This window comes from Hyla sarda, unplaced genomic scaffold (genome assembly GCF_029499605.1).
Source record: "Hyla sarda isolate aHylSar1 unplaced genomic scaffold, aHylSar1.hap1 scaffold_131, whole genome shotgun sequence".
NCBI classification, from domain to species: domain Eukaryota; kingdom Metazoa; phylum Chordata; class Amphibia; order Anura; family Hylidae; genus Hyla; species Hyla sarda.
The window spans coordinates 558,407-576,890 of NW_026607934.1; the positions used below are offsets into that span (position 1 = coordinate 558,407).

At 46.1% G+C, this 18,484-nt stretch overlaps 8 non-coding genes across 8 annotated transcripts; all 8 read right to left on the reverse strand.

The window, feature by feature from the left end:
- Positions 1-1,887: 1,887 nt before the first annotated feature.
- Positions 1,888-2,078, reverse strand: LOC130305304 (U2 spliceosomal RNA). The gene has a single exon (XR_008854902.1). It is a non-coding gene; the product is annotated as a U2 spliceosomal RNA (small nuclear RNA).
- A 2,088-nt stretch (positions 2,079-4,166) lies between these two features.
- LOC130305305 (U2 spliceosomal RNA) lies at positions 4,167-4,357 on the reverse strand. Its single transcript, XR_008854903.1, has one exon. It is a non-coding gene; the product is annotated as a U2 spliceosomal RNA (small nuclear RNA).
- A 2,080-nt stretch (positions 4,358-6,437) lies between these two features.
- Positions 6,438-6,628, reverse strand: LOC130305306 (U2 spliceosomal RNA). The gene has a single exon (XR_008854905.1). It is a non-coding gene; the product is annotated as a U2 spliceosomal RNA (small nuclear RNA).
- Positions 6,629-8,731: 2,103 nt separating this feature from the next.
- LOC130305330 (U2 spliceosomal RNA) lies at positions 8,732-8,922 on the reverse strand. Its single transcript, XR_008854929.1, has one exon. It is a non-coding gene; the product is annotated as a U2 spliceosomal RNA (small nuclear RNA).
- Positions 8,923-11,014: 2,092 nt separating this feature from the next.
- On the reverse strand, positions 11,015-11,205 carry LOC130305308 (U2 spliceosomal RNA). Its single transcript, XR_008854907.1, has one exon. It is a non-coding gene; the product is annotated as a U2 spliceosomal RNA (small nuclear RNA).
- Positions 11,206-13,296: 2,091 nt separating this feature from the next.
- LOC130305309 (U2 spliceosomal RNA) lies at positions 13,297-13,487 on the reverse strand. Its single transcript, XR_008854908.1, has one exon. It is a non-coding gene; the product is annotated as a U2 spliceosomal RNA (small nuclear RNA).
- A 2,098-nt stretch (positions 13,488-15,585) lies between these two features.
- On the reverse strand, positions 15,586-15,776 carry LOC130305310 (U2 spliceosomal RNA). Its single transcript, XR_008854909.1, has one exon. It is a non-coding gene; the product is annotated as a U2 spliceosomal RNA (small nuclear RNA).
- A 2,075-nt stretch (positions 15,777-17,851) lies between these two features.
- LOC130305311 (U2 spliceosomal RNA) lies at positions 17,852-18,043 on the reverse strand. Its single transcript, XR_008854910.1, has one exon. It is a non-coding gene; the product is annotated as a U2 spliceosomal RNA (small nuclear RNA).
- Positions 18,044-18,484: the final 441 nt, after the last annotated feature.

An 18,484-nucleotide genomic window follows, 5' to 3' on the forward strand; every position in this document is an offset into this window, starting at 1 on the left:
CCTTTTTAAATGCAATCCATAACCCGGATTTGCCAGGAACCCTTCTTACTCCTCCTACTTGCATGTGACACTGGGCTTAGGATCTGCATAGGAAACACACACACAAGCACACACCTACCTTTGTTGCCTGCAGATGCCTCCTTGGCTGTCCCCAAACGGTATCAAACCAACACCCACGGGAAGCTGTAAGCATAGAGGACATGCCTGCACCCCATTGGACTTACCTGTGTGGGTTAAATCCGGGTTATTTGACAACCTATGGCGGTGATGGTTCTGCTCAGGCAGAGCAGTGCTGATGCTCCTCATAAAGCTGTCGCTGCTGTGAAGGTTCTAGGTGACATCACAAATCCCTATGGTTACATACACAACAAAGCTGGGTTGTTGTTGTTTACACTCTGCAAGGCCTGTGGAAGTGAGTGACATCATAGCACTGTAGTTCTGAGGGTTCAAGATGGATGCAACAATCTCCTGTTGCTTCTATGAAGGCCGTAATAGACGACATCACCAAACAGCTCCATAGTCACATACACAGCAAAGGAGAGATGTTGTTTACACCTAGTGATGTCAGTGGTATTGAGTGACATCACAGCACAGTGCTAAGGCTCCTGGGCCTGGACACAGCAGCGGCTGCAATATCTCAACGGAGAATACGTTTATATCTATGTGTGTGTGTGCGCATATATATATATATATATATATATATATATATATATATATTTCTCCGCCGAAATCACTTTTAAACCCATTTCCACCTTTTTTTCCCTTCTCTTCCTCTTACTTTTTTTTCACGTTTTTTTACGTTTTTCTCCTTTTCGCCTCTTTTCTGGGCGTATTATTCTTCTTTTTCTTCTTTTTTTTCGTCTAATGCATACCCCATCAGTGCAGCAATGCTTATTCAATACCGCCAGCAGATGGAGACACTGGGGGATAATTTTCTAAGGATTTATACTGATTTTTCCTGTCTGAATTTGTCGCACAGAAAGTTGCAGGCCAAATATGTGTGACATTTCTGCGACTTTAGCTTCTAGAGCATTTTTACAACATTATACATAGGTGCTGAATACATAAAAAGCGACTGTTCAGCGACAGACAAGTCGCATCGGCTGAAAGTAGGCCAGAATGTCAGTCCATGTTGGAGCAGGTTTAGATACAGTCTAAAGCATAGATCTCAAAGTCTGTGCACAGAATTTAGCAAGGGCCTCGCACCTTCTGATGCATCAGGTAGGTGCACAATAGCATAGCCTAACCCTCTGTACTTTGGTCTATATTGATGCGGGACATAGACAGCCAGCTGATGACCAATCCATTAGTGCAATGGATGGCTGGAAGCATTTGTCTTTGCCTTTGCAATACCACAGAAGCAATGCATGGTCAATGTACAGCAATGACACACCTGTGTGAACAGCCAGGAGACCCCCCCCCCCATGTTATGTTACATAGTTACATAGTTAGTACGGTCGAAAAAAGACATATGTCCATCAAGTTCAACCAGGGAATTAAGGGGTAGGGGTGTGGCGCGATATTGGGGAAGGGATGAGATTTTATATTTCTTCATAAGCATTAATCTTATTTTGTCAATTAGGAACATTCAGCACCCACCCGCTATCAAGGCAGCTGCCTATCATGTCATGCCCTACCTGCACAGGTGTGCTGGCTACTCAAATGATCCAATTAAGGAGGCCATTTAGTCAGCAGCAGCAGAAGTCCTGTGCCTGGATGCTCCAACAGGGGCCAGACACAAGCAGAAGCAGAAGCAGCAGAAGCAGCAGCAGCACCACCTTTTGTTTTTTGGCTGCAGCAGCAGCAAGGCCCACAGGGCTGGCTAGCTGGCTAGCCAGCAAGCAGGTAGCAATGAAAGTAGGAATCTTTCTTTTTAACCCTGTAAGGGGGTGGTGCACTGTACCCGAAGATACTGCCATATCGGGTCAATGCATAGGGCGACGGAAGCAAGCTTCGAAATCGGCCCCCGTTCTCAAAAATCCATTTAATATATGGTCCCCAGATAGGGGACGTATCAGATATTAAACTGATAAGAACAGATACTACACTTGATCTTAGCCAAAAGGCCGAGAAGCGATAACCGTGAAAGGGGCGGGCCCAACAAGGTCCCCTTCATGGGCACTATCACTGCTTGCTGTCAGGGAGGCTGCCAGACAATTTTCCATGCACACTCTGGGCTGGGGGGCAGTCAACCACCAGTACACACAGCAGAACCTAAACCCATACCATTATTGCTAAGCAGCAAGACAGGGGCCCATTGCACTCCCACGGGGCCTTTTTAAATGCAATCCATAACCCGGATTTGCCAGGAACCCTTCTTACTCCTCCTACTTGCATGTGACACTGGGCTTAGGATCTGCATAGGAAACACACACACAAGCACACACCTACCTTTGTTGCCTGCAGATGCCTCCTTGGCTGTCCCCAAACGGTATCAAACCAACACCCACGGGAAGCTGTAAGCATAGAGGACATGCCTGCACCCCATTGGACTTACCTGTGTGGGTTAAATCCGGGTTATTTGACAACCTATGGCGGTGATGGTTCTGCTCAGGCAGAGCAGTGCTGATGCTCCTCATAAAGCTGTCGCTGCTGTGAAGGTTCTAGGTGACATCACAAATCCCTATGGTTACATACACAACAAAGCTGGGTTGTTGTTGTTTACACTCTGCAAGGCCTGTGGAAGTGAGTGACATCATAGCACTGTAGTTCTGAGGGTTCAAGATGGATGCAACAATCTCCTGTTGCTTCTATGAAGGCCGTAATAGACGACATCACCAAACAGCTCCATAGTCACATACACAGCAAAGGAGAGATGTTGTTTACACCTAGTGATGTCAGTGGTATTGAGTGACATCACAGCACAGTGCTAAGGCTCCTGGGCCTGGACACAGCAGCGGCTGCAATATCTCAACGGAGAATACGTTTATATCTATGTGTGTGTGTGCGCATATATATATATATATATATATATATATATATATATATATATATATTTCTCCGCCGAAATCACTTTTAAACCCATTTCCACCTTTTTTTCCCTTCTCTTCCTCTTACTTTTTTTTACGTTTTTTTACGTTTTTCTCCTTTTCGCCTCTTTTCTGGGCGTATTATTCTTCTTTTTCTTCTTTTTTTTCGTCTAATGCATACCCCATCAGTGCAGCAATGCTTATTCAATACCGCCAGCAGATGGAGACACTGGGGGATAATTTTCTAAGGATTTATACTGATTTTTCCTGTCTGAATTTGTCGCACAGAAAGTTGCAGGCCAAATATGTGTGACATTTCTGCGACTTTAGCTTCTAGAGCATTTTTACAACATTATACATAGGTGCTGAATACATAAAAAGCGACTGTTCAGCGACAGACAAGTCGCATCGGCTGAAAGTAGGCCAGAATGTCAGTCCATGTTGGAGCAGGTTTAGATACAGTCTAAAGCATAGATCTCAAAGTCTGTGCACAGAATTTAGCAAGGGCCTCGCACCTTCTGATGCATCAGGTAGGTGCACAATAGCATAGCCTAACCCTCTGTACTTTGGTCTATATTGATGCGGGACATAGACAGCCAGCTGATGACCAATCCATTAGTGCAATGGATGGCTGGAAGCATTTGTCTTTGCCTTTGCAATACCACAGAAGCAATGCATGGTCAATGTACAGCAATGACACACCTGTGTGAACAGCCAGGAGACCCCCCCCCCCCATGTTATGTTACATAGTTACATAGTTAGTACGGTCGAAAAAAGACATATGTCCATCAAGTTCAACCAGGGAATTAAGGGGTAGGGGTGTGGCGCGATATTGGGGAAGGGATGAGATTTTATATTTCTTCATAAGCATTAATCTTATTTTGTCAATTAGGAACATTCAGCACCCACCCGCTATCAAGGCAGCTGCCTATCATGTCATGCCCTACCTGCACAGGTGTGCTGGCTACTCAAATGATCCAATTAAGGAGGCCATTTAGTCAGCAGCAGCAGAAGTCCTGTGCCTGGACGCTCCAACAGGGGCCAGACACAAGCAGAAGCAGAAGCAGCAGAAGCAGCAGCAGCACCACCTTTTGTTTTTTGGCTGCAGCAGCAGCAAGGCCCACAGGGCTGGCTAGCTGGCTAGCCAGCAAGCAGGTAGCAATGAAAGTAGGAATCTTTCTTTTTAACCCTGTAAGGGGGTGGTGCACTGTACCCGAAGATACTGCCATATCGGGTCAATGCATAGGGCGACGGAAGCAAGCTTCGAAATCGGCCCCCGTTCTCAAAAATCCATTTAATATATGGTCCCCAGATAGGGGACGTATCAGATATTAAACTGATAAGAACAGATACTACACTTGATCTTAGCCAAAAGGCCGAGAAGCGATAACCGTGAAAGGGGCGGGCCCAACAAGGTCCCCTTCATGGGCACTATCACTGCTTGCTGTCAGGGAGGCTGCCAGACAATTTTCCATGCACACTCTGGGCTGGGGGGCAGTCAACCACCAGTACACACAGCAGAACCTAAACCCATACCATTATTGCTAAGCAGCAAGACAGGGGCCCATTGCACTCCCACGGGGCCTTTTTAAATGCAATCCATAACCCGGATTTGCCAGGAACCCTTCTTACTCCTCCTACTTGCATGTGACACTGGGCTTAGGATCTGCATAGGAAACGCACACACAAGCACACACCTACCTTTGTTGCCTGCAGATGCCTCCTTGGCTGTCCCCAAACGGTATCAAACCAACACCCACGGGAAGCTGTAAGCATAGAGGACATGCCTGCACCCCATTGGACTTACCTGTGTGGGTTAAATCCGGGTTATTTGACAACCTATGGCGGTGATGGTTCTGCTCAGGCAGAGCAGTGCTGATGCTCCTCATAAAGCTGTCGCTGCTGTGAAGGTTCTAGGTGACATCACAAATCCCTATGGTTACATACACAACAAAGCTGGGTTGTTGTTGTTTACACTCTGCAAGGCCTGTGGAAGTGAGTGACATCATAGCACTGTAGTTCTGAGGGTTCAAGATGGATGCAACAATCTCCTGTTGCTTCTATGAAGGCCGTAATAGACGACATCACCAAACAGCTCCATAGTCACATACACAGCAAAGGAGAGATGTTGTTTACACCTAGTGATGTCAGTGGTATTGAGTGACATCACAGCACAGTGCTAAGGCTCCTGGGCCTGGACACAGCAGCGGCTGCAATATCTCAACGGAGAATACGTTTATATCTATGTGTGTGTGTGCGCATATATATATATATATATATATATATATATATATATTTCTCCGCCGAAATCACTTTTAAACCCATTTCCACCTTTTTTTCCCTTCTCTTCCTCTTACTTTTTTTTCACGTTTTTTTACGTTTTTCTCCTTTTCGCCTCTTTTCTGGGCGTATTATTCTTCTTTTTCTTCTTTTTTTTCGTCTAATGCATACCCCATCAGTGCAGCAATGCTTATTCAATACCGCCAGCAGATGGAGACACTGGGGGATAATTTTCTAAGGATTTATACTGATTTTTCCTGTCTGAATTTGTCGCACAGAAAGTTGCAGGCCAAATATGTGTGACATTTCTGCGACTTTAGCTTCTAGAGCATTTTTACAACATTATACATAGGTGCTGAATACATAAAAAGCGACTGTTCAGCGACAGACAAGTCGCATCGGCTGAAAGTAGGCCAGAATGTCAGTCCATGTTGGAGCAGGTTTAGATACAGTCTAAAGCATAGATCTCAAAGTCTGTGCACAGAATTTAGCAAGGGCCTCGCACCTTCTGATGCATCAGGTAGGTGCACAATAGCATAGCCTAACCCTCTGTACTTTGGTCTATATTGATGCGGGACATAGACAGCCAGCTGATGACCAATCCATTAGTGCAATGGATGGCTGGAAGCATTTGTCTTTGCCTTTGCAATACCACAGAAGCAATGCATGGTCAATGTACAGCAATGACACACCTGTGTGAACAGCCAGGAGACCCCCCCCCCCCCATGTTATGTTACATAGTTACATAGTTAGTACGGTCGAAAAAAGACATATGTCCATCAAGTTCAACCAGGGAATTAAGGGGTAGGGGTGTGGCGCGATATTGGGGAAGGGATGAGATTTTATATTTCTTCATAAGCATTAATCTTATTTTGTCAATTAGGAACATTCAGCACCCACCCGCTATCAAGGCAGCTGCCTATCATGTCATGCCCTACCTGCACAGGTGTGCTGGCTACTCAAATGATCCAATTAAGGAGGCCATTTAGTCAGCAGCAGCAGAAGTCCTGTGCCTGGACGCTCCAACAGGGGCCAGACACAAGCAGAAGCAGAAGCAGCAGAAGCAGCAGCAGCACCACCTTTTGTTTTTTGGCTGCAGCAGCAGCAAGGCCCACAGGGCTGGCTAGCTGGCTAGCCAGCAAGCAGGTAGCAATGAAAGTAGGAATCTTTCTTTTTAACCCTGTAAGGGGGTGGTGCACTGTACCCGAAGATACTGCCATATCGGGTCAATGCATAGGGCGACGGAAGCAAGCTTCGAAATCGGCCCCCGTTCTCAAAAATCCATTTAATATATGGTCCCCAGATAGGGGACGTATCAGATATTAAACTGATAAGAACAGATACTACACTTGATCTTAGCCAAAAGGCCGAGAAGCGATAACCGTGAAAGGGGCGGGCCCAACAAGGTCCCCTTCATGGGCACTATCACTGCTTGCTGTCAGGGAGGCTGCCAGACAATTTTCCATGCACACTCTGGGCTGGGGGGCAGTCAACCACCAGTACACACAGCAGAACCTAAACCCATACCATTATTGCTAAGCAGCAAGACAGGGGCCCATTGCACTCCCACGGGGCCTTTTTAAATGCAATCCATAACCCGGATTTGCCAGGAACCCTTCTTACTCCTCCTACTTGCATGTGACACTGGGCTTAGGATCTGCATAGGAAACACACACACAAGCACACACCTACCTTTGTTGCCTGCAGATGCCTCCTTGGCTGTCCCCAAACGGTATCAAACCAACACCCACGGGAAGCTGTAAGCATAGAGGACATGCCTGCACCCCATTGGACTTACCTGTGTGGGTTAAATCCGGGTTATTTGACAACCTATGGCGGTGATGGTTCTGCTCAGGCAGAGCAGTGCTGATGCTCCTCATAAAGCTGTCGCTGCTGTGAAGGTTCTAGGTGACATCACAAATCCCTATGGTTACATACACAACAAAGCTGGGTTGTTGTTGTTTACACTCTGCAAGGCCTGTGGAAGTGAGTGACATCATAGCACTGTAGTTCTGAGGGTTCAAGATGGATGCAACAATCTCCTGTTGCTTCTATGAAGGCCGTAATAGACGACATCACCAAACAGCTCCATAGTCACATACACAGCAAAGGAGAGATGTTGTTTACACCTAGTGATGTCAGTGGTATTGAGTGACATCACAGCACAGTGCTAAGGCTCCTGGGCCTGGACACAGCAGCGGCTGCAATATCTCAACGGAGAATACGTTTATATCTATGTGTGTGTGTGCGCATATATATATATATATATATATATATATATATATATATATATATATATATATATATATATTTCTCCGCCGAAATCACTTTTAAACCCATTTCCACCTTTTTTTCCCTTCTCTTCCTCTTACTTTTTTTTCACGTTTTTTTACGTTTTTCTCCTTTTCGCCTCTTTTCTGGGCGTATTATTCTTCTTTTTCTTCTTTTTTTTCGTCTAATGCATACCCCATCAGTGCAGCAATGCTTATTCAATACCGCCAGCAGATGGAGACACTGGGGGATAATTTTCTAAGGATTTATACTGATTTTTCCTGTCTGAATTTGTCGCACAGAAAGTTGCAGGCCAAATATGTGTGACATTTCTGCGACTTTAGCTTCTAGAGCATTTTTACAACATTATACATAGGTGCTGAATACATAAAAAGCGACTGTTCAGCGACAGACAAGTCGCATCGGCTGAAAGTAGGCCAGAATGTCAGTCCATGTTGGAGCAGGTTTAGATACAGTCTAAAGCATAGATCTCAAAGTCTGTGCACAGAATTTAGCAAGGGCCTCGCACCTTCTGATGCATCAGGTAGGTGCACAATAGCATAGCCTAACCCTCTGTACTTTGGTCTATATTGATGCGGGACATAGACAGCCAGCTGATGACCAATCCATTAGTGCAATGGATGGCTGGAAGCATTTGTCTTTGCCTTTGCAATACCACAGAAGCAATGCATGGTCAATGTACAGCAATGACACACCTGTGTGAACAGCCAGGAGACCCCCCCCCCCCATGTTATGTTACATAGTTACATAGTTAGTACGGTCGAAAAAAGACATATGTCCATCAAGTTCAACCAGGGAATTAAGGGGTAGGGGTGTGGCGCGATATTGGGGAAGGGATGAGATTTTATATTTCTTCATAAGCATTAATCTTATTTTGTCAATTAGGAACATTCAGCACCCACCCGCTATCAAGGCAGCTGCCTATCATGTCATGCCCTACCTGCACAGGTGTGCTGGCTACTCAAATGATCCAATTAAGGAGGCCATTTAGTCAGCAGCAGCAGAAGTCCTGTGCCTGGATGCTCCAACAGGGGCCAGACACAAGCAGAAGCAGAAGCAGCAGAAGCAGCAGCAGCACCACCTTTTGTTTTTTGGCTGCAGCAGCAGCAAGGCCCACAGGGCTGGCTAGCTGGCTAGCCAGCAAGCAGGTAGCAATGAAAGTAGGAATCTTTCTTTTTAACCCTGTAAGGGGGTGGTGCACTGTACCCGAAGATACTGCCATATCGGGTCAATGCATAGGGCGACGGAAGCAAGCTTTGAAATCGGCCCCCGTTCTCAAAAATCCATTTAATATATGGTCCCCAGATAGGGGACGTATCAGATATTAAACTGATAAGAACAGATACTACACTTGATCTTAGCCAAAAGGCCGAGAAGCGATAACCGTGAAAGGGGCGGGCCCAACAAGGTCCCCTTCATGGGCACTATCACTGCTTGCTGTCAGGGAGGCTGCCAGACAATTTTCCATGCACACTCTGGGCTGGGGGGCAGTCAACCACCAGTACACACAGCAGAACCTAAACCCATACCATTATTGCTAAGCAGCAAGACAGGGGCCCATTGCACTCCCACGGGGCCTTTTTAAATGCAATCCATAACCCGGATTTGCCAGGAACCCTTCTTACTCCTCCTACTTGCATGTGACACTGGGCTTAGGATCTGCATAGGAAACACACACACAAGCACACACCTACCTTTGTTGCCTGCAGATGCCTCCTTGGCTGTCCCCAAACGGTATCAAACCAACACCCACGGGAAGCTGTAAGCATAGAGGACATGCCTGCACCCCATTGGACTTACCTGTGTGGGTTAAATCCGGGTTATTTGACAACCTATGGCGGTGATGGTTCTGCTCAGGCAGAGCAGTGCTGATGCTCCTCATAAAGCTGTCGCTGCTGTGAAGGTTCTAGGTGACATCACAAATCCCTATGGTTACATACACAACAAAGCTGGGTTGTTGTTGTTTACACTCTGCAAGGCCTGTGGAAGTGAGTGACATCATAGCACTGTAGTTCTGAGGGTTCAAGATGGATGCAACAATCTCCTGTTGCTTCTATGAAGGCCGTAATAGACGACATCACCAAACAGCTCCATAGTCACATACACAGCAAAGGAGAGATGTTGTTTACACCTAGTGATGTCAGTGGTATTGAGTGACATCACAGCACAGTGCTAAGGCTCCTGGGCCTGGACACAGCAGCGGCTGCAATATCTCAACGGAGAATACGTTTATATCTATGTGTGTGTGTGCGCATATATATATATATATATATATATATATATATATATATATATATATATATTTCTCCGCCGAAATCACTTTTAAACCCATTTCCACCTTTTTTTCCCTTCTCTTCCTCTTACTTTTTTTCACGTTTTTTTACGTTTTTCTCCTTTTCGCCTCTTTTCTGGGCGTATTATTCTTCTTTTTCTTCTTTTTTTTCGTCTAATGCATACCCCATCAGTGCAGCAATGCTTATTCAATACCGCCAGCAGATGGAGACACTGGGGGATAATTTTCTAAGGATTTATACTGATTTTTCCTGTCTGAATTTGTCGCACAGAAAGTTGCAGGCCAAATATGTGTGACATTTCTGCGACTTTAGCTTCTAGAGCATTTTTACAACATTATACATAGGTGCTGAATACATAAAAAGCGACTGTTCAGCGACAGACAAGTCGCATCGGCTGAAAGTAGGCCAGAATGTCAGTCCATGTTGGAGCAGGTTTAGATACAGTCTAAAGCATAGATCTCAAAGTCTGTGCACAGAATTTAGCAAGGGCCTCGCACCTTCTGATGCATCAGGTAGGTGCACAATAGCATAGCCTAACCCTCTGTACTTTGGTCTATATTGATGCGGGACATAGACAGCCAGCTGATGACCAATCCATTAGTGCAATGGATGGCTGGAAGCATTTGTCTTTGCCTTTGCAATACCACAGAAGCAATGCATGGTCAATGTACAGCAATGACACACCTGTGTGAACAGCCAGGAGACCCCCCCCCCCCATGTTATGTTACATAGTTACATAGTTAGTACGGTCGAAAAAAGACATATGTCCATCAAGTTCAACCAGGGAATTAAGGGGTAGGGGTGTGGCGCGATATTGGGGAAGGGATGAGATTTTATATTTCTTCATAAGCATTAATCTTATTTTGTCAATTAGGAACATTCAGCACCCACCCGCTATCAAGGCAGCTGCCTATCATGTCATGCCCTACCTGCACAGGTGTGCTGGCTACTCAAATGATCCAATTAAGGAGGCCATTTAGTCAGCAGCAGCAGAAGTCCTGTGCCTGGACGCTCCAACAGGGGCCAGACACAAGCAGAAGCAGAAGCAGCAGAAGCAGCAGCAGCACCACCTTTTGTTTTTTGGCTGCAGCAGCAGCAAGGCCCACAGGGCTGGCTAGCTGGCTAGCCAGCAAGCAGGTAGCAATGAAAGTAGGAATCTTTCTTTTTAACCCTGTAAGGGGGTGGTGCACTGTACCCGAAGATACTGCCATATCGGGTCAATGCATAGGGCGACGGAAGCAAGCTTCGAAATCGGCCCCCGTTCTCAAAAATCCATTTAATATATGGTCCCCAGATAGGGGACGTATCAGATATTAAACTGATAAGAACAGATACTACACTTGATCTTAGCCAAAAGGCCGAGAAGCGATAACCGTGAAAGGGGCGGGCCCAACAAGGTCCCCTTCATGGGCACTATCACTGCTTGCTGTCAGGGAGGCTGCCAGACAATTTTCCATGCACACTCTGGGCTGGGGGGCAGTCAACCACCAGTACACACAGCAGAACCTAAACCCATACCATTATTGCTAAGCAGCAAGACAGGGGCCCATTGCACTCCCACGGGGCCTTTTTAAATGCAATCCATAACCCGGATTTGCCAGGAACCCTTCTTACTCCTCCTACTTGCATGTGACACTGGGCTTAGGATCTGCATAGGAAACACACACACAAGCACACACCTACCTTTGTTGCCTGCAGATGCCTCCTTGGCTGTCCCCAAACGGTATCAAACCAACACCCACGGGAAGCTGTAAGCATAGAGGACATGCCTGCACCCCATTGGACTTACCTGTGTGGGTTAAATCCGGGTTATTTGACAACCTATGGCGGTGATGGTTCTGCTCAGGCAGAGCAGTGCTGATGCTCCTCATAAAGCTGTCGCTGCTGTGAAGGTTCTAGGTGACATCACAAATCCCTATGGTTACATACACAACAAAGCTGGGTTGTTGTTGTTTACACTCTGCAAGGCCTGTGGAAGTGAGTGACATCATAGCACTGTAGTTCTGAGGGTTCAAGATGGATGCAACAATCTCCTGTTGCTTCTATGAAGGCCGTAATAGACGACATCACCAAACAGCTCCATAGTCACATACACAGCAAAGGAGAGATGTTGTTTACACCTAGTGATGTCAGTGGTATTGAGTGACATCACAGCACAGTGCTAAGGCTCCTGGGCCTGGACACAGCAGCGGCTGCAATATCTCAACGGAGAATACGTTTATATCTATGTGTGTGTGTGCGCATATATATATATATATATATATATATATATATATATATATATATATATTTCTCCGCCGAAATCACTTTTAAACCCATTTCCACCTTTTTTTCCCTTCTCTTCCTCTTACTTTTTTTTCACGTTTTTTTACGTTTTTCTCCTTTTCGCCTCTTTTCTGGGCGTATTATTCTTCTTTTTCTTCTTTTTTTTCGTCTAATGCATACCCCATCAGTGCAGCAATGCTTATTCAATACCGCCAGCAGATGGAGACACTGGGGGATAATTTTCTAAGGATTTATACTGATTTTTCCTGTCTGAATTTGTCGCACAGAAAGTTGCAGGCCAAATATGTGTGACATTTCTGCGACTTTAGCTTCTAGAGCATTTTTACAACATTATACATAGGTGCTGAATACATAAAAAGCGACTGTTCAGCGACAGACAAGTCGCATCGGCTGAAAGTAGGCCAGAATGTCAGTCCATGTTGGAGCAGGTTTAGATACAGTCTAAAGCATAGATCTCAAAGTCTGTGCACAGAATTTAGCAAGGGCCTCGCACCTTCTGATGCATCAGGTAGGTGCACAATAGCATAGCCTAACCCTCTGTACTTTGGTCTATATTGATGCGGGACATAGACAGCCAGCTGATGACCAATCCATTAGTGCAATGGATGGCTGGAAGCATTTGTCTTTGCCTTTGCAATACCACAGAAGCAATGCATGGTCAATGTACAGCAATGACACACCTGTGTGAACAGCCAGGAGACCCCCCCCCTCCATGTTATGTTACATAGTTACATAGTTAGTACGGTCGAAAAAAGACATATGTCCATCAAGTTCAACCAGGGAATTAAGGGGTAGGGGTGTGGCGCGATATTGGGGAAGGGATGAGATTTTATATTTCTTCATAAGCATTAATCTTATTTTGTCAATTAGGAACATTCAGCACCCACCCGCTATCAAGGCAGCTGCCTATCATGTCATGCCCTACCTGCACAGGTGTGCTGGCTACTCAAATGATCCAATTAAGGAGGCCATTTAGTCAGCAGCAGCAGAAGTCCTGTGCCTGGACGCTCCAACAGGGGCCAGACACAAGCAGAAGCAGAAGCAGCAGAAGCAGCAGCAGCACCACCTTTTGTTTTTTGGCTGCAGCAGCAGCAAGGCCCACAGGGCTGGCTAGCTGGCTAGCCAGCAAGCAGGTAGCAATGAAAGTAGGAATCTTTCTTTTTAACCCTGTAAGGGGGTGGTGCACTGTACCCGAAGATACTGCCATATCGGGTCAATGCATAGGGCGACGGAAGCAAGCTTCGAAATCGGCCCCCGTTCTCAAAAATCCATTTAATATATGGTCCCCAGATAGGGGACGTATCAGATATTAAACTGATAAGAACAGATACTACACTTGATCTTAGCCAAAAGGCCGAGAAGCGATAACCGTGAAAGGGGCGGGCCCAACAAGGTCCCCTTCATGGGCACTATCACTGCTTGCTGTCAGGGAGGCTGCCAGACAATTTTCCATGCACACTCTGGGCTGGGGGGCAGTCAACCACCAGTACACACAGCAGAACCTAAACCCATACCATTATTGCTAAGCAGCAAGACAGGGGCCCATTGCACTCCCACGGGGCCTTTTTAAATGCAATCCATAACCCGGATTTGCCAGGAACCCTTCTTACTCCTCCTACTTGCATGTGACACTGGGCTTAGGATCTGCATAGGAAACACACACACAAGCACACACCTACCTTTGTTGCCTGCAGATGCCTCCTTGGCTGTCCCCAAACGGTATCAAACCAACACCCACGGGAAGCTGTAAGCATAGAGGACATGCCTGCACCCCATTGGACTTACCTGTGTGGGTTAAATCCGGGTTATTTGACAACCTATGGCGGTGATGGTTCTGCTCAGGCAGAGCAGTGCTGATGCTCCTCATAAAGCTGTCGCTGCTGTGAAGGTTCTAGGTGACATCACAAATCCCTATGGTTACATACACAACAAAGCTGGGTTGTTGTTGTTTACACTCTGCAAGGCCTGTGGAAGTGAGTGACATCATAGCACTGTAGTTCTGAGGGTTCAAGATGGATGCAACAATCTCCTGTTGCTTCTATGAAGGCCGTAATAGACGACATCACCAAACAGCTCCATAGTCACATACACAGCAAAGGAGAGATGTTGTTTACACCTAGTGATGTCAGTGGTATTGAGTGACATCACAGCACAGTGCTAAGGCTCCTGGGCCTGGACACAGCAGCGGCTGCAATATCTCAACGGAGAATACGTTTATATCTATGTGTGTGTGTGCGCATATATATATATATATATATATATATATATATATATATATATATATATATATATTTCTCCGCCGAAATCACTTTTAAACCCATTTCCACCTTTTTTTCCCTTCTCTTCCTCTTACTTTTTTTTTTTCACGTTTTTTTACGTTTTTCTCCTTTTCGCCTCTTTTCTGGGCGTATTATTCTTCTTTTTCTTCTTTTTTTTCGTCTAATGCATACCCCATCAGTGCAGCAATGCTTATTCAATACCGCCAGCAGATGGAGACACTGGGGGATAATTTTCTAAGGATTTATACTGATTTTTCCTGTCTGAATTTGTCGCACAGAAAGTTGCAGGCCAAATATGTGTGACATTTCTGCGACTTTAGCTTCTAGAGCATTTTTACAACATTATACATAGGTGCTGAATACATAAAAAGCGACTGTTCAGCGACAGACAAGTCGCATCGGCTGAAAGTAGGCCAGAATGTCAGTCCATGTTGGAGCAGGTTTAGATACAGTCTAAAGTATAGATCTCAAAGTCTGTGCACAGAATTTAGCAAGGGCCTCGCACCTTCTGATGCATCAGGTAGGTGCACAATAGCATAGCCTAACCCTCTGTACTTTGGTCTATATTGATGCGGGACATAGACAGCCAGCTGATGACCAATCCATTAGTGCAATGGATGGCTGGAAGCATTTGTCTTTGCCTTTGCAATACCACAGAAGCAATGCATGGTCAATGTACAGCAATGACACACCTGTGTGAACAGCCAGGAGACCCCCCCCCCATGTTATGTTACATAGTTACATAGTTAGTACGGTCGAAAAAAGACATATGTCCATCAAGTTCAACCAGGGAATTAAGGGGTAGGGGTGTGGCGCGATATTGGGGAAGGGATGAGATTTTATATTTCTTCATAAGCATTAATCTTATTTTGTCAATTAGGAACATTCAGCACCCACCCGCTATCAAGGCAGCTGCCTATCATGTCATGCCCTACCTGCACAGGTGTGCTGGCTACTCAAATGATCCAATTAAGGAGGCCATTTAGTCAGCAGCAGCAGAAGTCCTGTGCCTGGACGCTCCAACAGGGGCCAGACACAAGCAGAAGCAGAAGCAGCAGAAGCAGCAGCAGCACCACCTTTTGTTTTTTGGCTGCAGCAGCAGCAAGGCCCACAGGGCTGGCTAGCTGGCTAGCCAGCAAGCAGGTAGCAATGAAAGTAGGAATCTTTCTTTTTAACCCTGTAAGGGGGTGGTGCACTGTACCCGAAGATACTGCCATATCGGGTCAATGCATAGGGCGACGGAAGCAAGCTTCGAAATCGGCCCCCGTTCTCAAAAATCCATTTAATATATGGTCCCCAGATAGGGGACGTATCAGATATTAAACTGATAAGAACAGATACTACACTTGATCTTAGCCAAAAGGCCGAGAAGCGATAACCGTGAAAGGGGCGGGCCCAACAAGGTCCCCTTCATGGGCACTATCACTGCTTGCTGTCAGGGAGGCTGCCAGACAATTTTCCATGCACACTCTGGGCTGGGGGGCAGTCAACCACCAGTACACACAGCAGAACCTAAACCCATACCATTATTGCTAAGCAGCAAGACAGGGGCCCATTGCACTCCCACGGGGCCTTTTTAAATGCAATCCATAACCCGGATTTGCCAGGAACCCTTCTTACTCCTCCTACTTGCATGTGACACTGGGCTTAGGATCTGCATAGGAAACACACACACAAGCACACACCTACCTTTGTTGCCTGCAGATGCCTCCTTGGCTGTCCCCAAACGGTATCAAACCAACACCCACGGGAAGCTGTAAGCATAGAGGACATGCCTGCACCCCATTGGACTTACCTGTGTGGGTTAAATCCGGGTTATTTGACAACCTATGGCGGTGATGGTTCTGCTCAGCAGAGCAGTGCTGATGCTCCTCATAAAGCTGTCGCTGCTGTGAAGGTTCTAGGTGACATCACAAATCCCTATGGTTACATACACAACAAAGCTGGGTTGTTGTTGTTTACACTCTGCAAGGCCTGTGGAAGTGAGTGACATCATAGCACTGTAGTTCTGAGGGTTCAAGATGGATGCAACAATCTCCTGTTGCTTCTATGAAGGCCGTAATAGACGACATCACCAACAGCTCCATTAGTCACATACACAGCAAAGGAGAGATGTTGTTTTACACCTAGTGATGTCAGTGGTATTGAGTGACATCACAGCACAGTGCTAAGGCTCCTGGGCCTGGACACAGCAGCGGCTGCAATATCTCAACGGAGAATACGTTTATATCTATGTGTGTGTGTGCGCATATATATATATATATATATATATATATATATATATATATTTCTCCGCCGAAATCACTTTTAAACCCATTTCCACCTTTTTTTCCCTTCTCTTCCTCTTACTTTTTTTTCACGTTTTTTTACGTTTTTCTCCTTTTCGCCTCTTTTCTGGGCGTATTATTCTTCTTTTTCTTCTTTTTTTTCGTCTAATGCATACCCCATCAGTGCAGCAATGCTTATTCAATACCGCCAGCAGATGGAGACACTGGGGGATAATTTTCTAAGGATTTATACTGATTTTTCCTGTCTGAATTTGTCGCACAGAAAGTTGCAGGCCAAATATGTGTGACATTTCTGCGACTTTAGCTTCTAGAGCATTTTTACAACATTATACATAGGTGCTGAATACATAAAAAGCGACTGTTCAGCGACAGACAAGTCGCATCGGCTGAAAGTAGGCCAGAATGTCAGTCCATGTTGGAGCAGGTTTAGATACAGTCTAAAGCATAGATCTCAAAGTCTGTGCACAGAATTTAGCAAGGGCCTCGCACCTTCTGATGCATCAGGTAGGTGCACAATAGCATAGCCTAACCCTCTGTACTTTGGTCTATATTGATGCGGGACATAGACAGCCAGCTGATGACCAATCCATTAGTGCAATGGATGGCTGGAAGCATTTGTCTTTGCCTTTGCAATACCACAGAAGCAATGCATGGTCAATGTACAGCAATGACACACCTGTGTGAACAGCCAGGAGACCCCCCCCCCCCCATGTTATGTTACATAGTTACATAGTTAGTACGGTCGAAAAAAGACATATGTCCATCAAGTTCAACCAGGGAATTAAGGGGTAGGGGTGTGGCGCGATATTGGGGAAGGGATGAGATTTTATATTTCTTCATAAGCATTAATCTTATTTTGTCAATTAGGAACATTCAGCACCCACCCGCTATCAAGGCAGCTGCCTATCATGTCATGCCCTACCTGCACAGGTGTGCTGGCTACTCAAATGATCCAATTAAGGAGGCCATTTAGTCAGCAGCAGCAGAAGTCCTGTGCCTGGACGCTCCAACAGGGGCCAGACACAAGCAGAAGCAGAAGCAGCAGCAGCACCACCTTTTGTTTTTTGGCTGCAGCAGCAGCAAGGCCCACAGGGCTGGCTAGCTGGCTAGCCAGCAAGCAGGTAGCAATGAAAGTAGGAATCTTTCTTTTTAACCCTGTAAGGGGGTGGTGCACTGTACCCGAAGATACTGCCATATCGGGTCAATGCATAGGGCGACGGAAGCAAGCTTCGAAATCGGCCCCCGTTCTCAAAAATCCATTTAATATATGGGTCCCCAGATAGGGGACGTATCAGATATTAAACTGATAAGAACAGATACTACACTTGATCTTAGCCAAAAGGCCGAGAAGCGATAACCGTGAAAGGGGCGGGCCCAACAAGGTCCCCTTCATGGGCACTATCACTGCTTGCTGTCAGGGAGGCTGCCAGACAATTTTCCATGCACACTCTGGGCTGGGGGGCAGTCAACCACCAGTACACACAGCAGAACCTAAACCCATACCATTATTGCTAAGCAGCAAGACAGGGGCCCATTGCACTCCCACGGGGCCTTTTTAAATGCAATCCATAACCCGGATTTGCCAGGAACCCTTCTTACTCCTCCTACTTGCATGTGACACTGGGCTTAGGATCTGCATAGGAAACACACACACAAGCACACACCTACCTTTGTTGCCTGCAGATGCCTCCTTGGCTGTCCCCAAACGGTATCAAACCAACACCCACGGGAAGCTGTAAGCATAGAGGACATGCCTGCACCCCATTGGACTTACCTGTGTGGGTTAAATCCGGGTT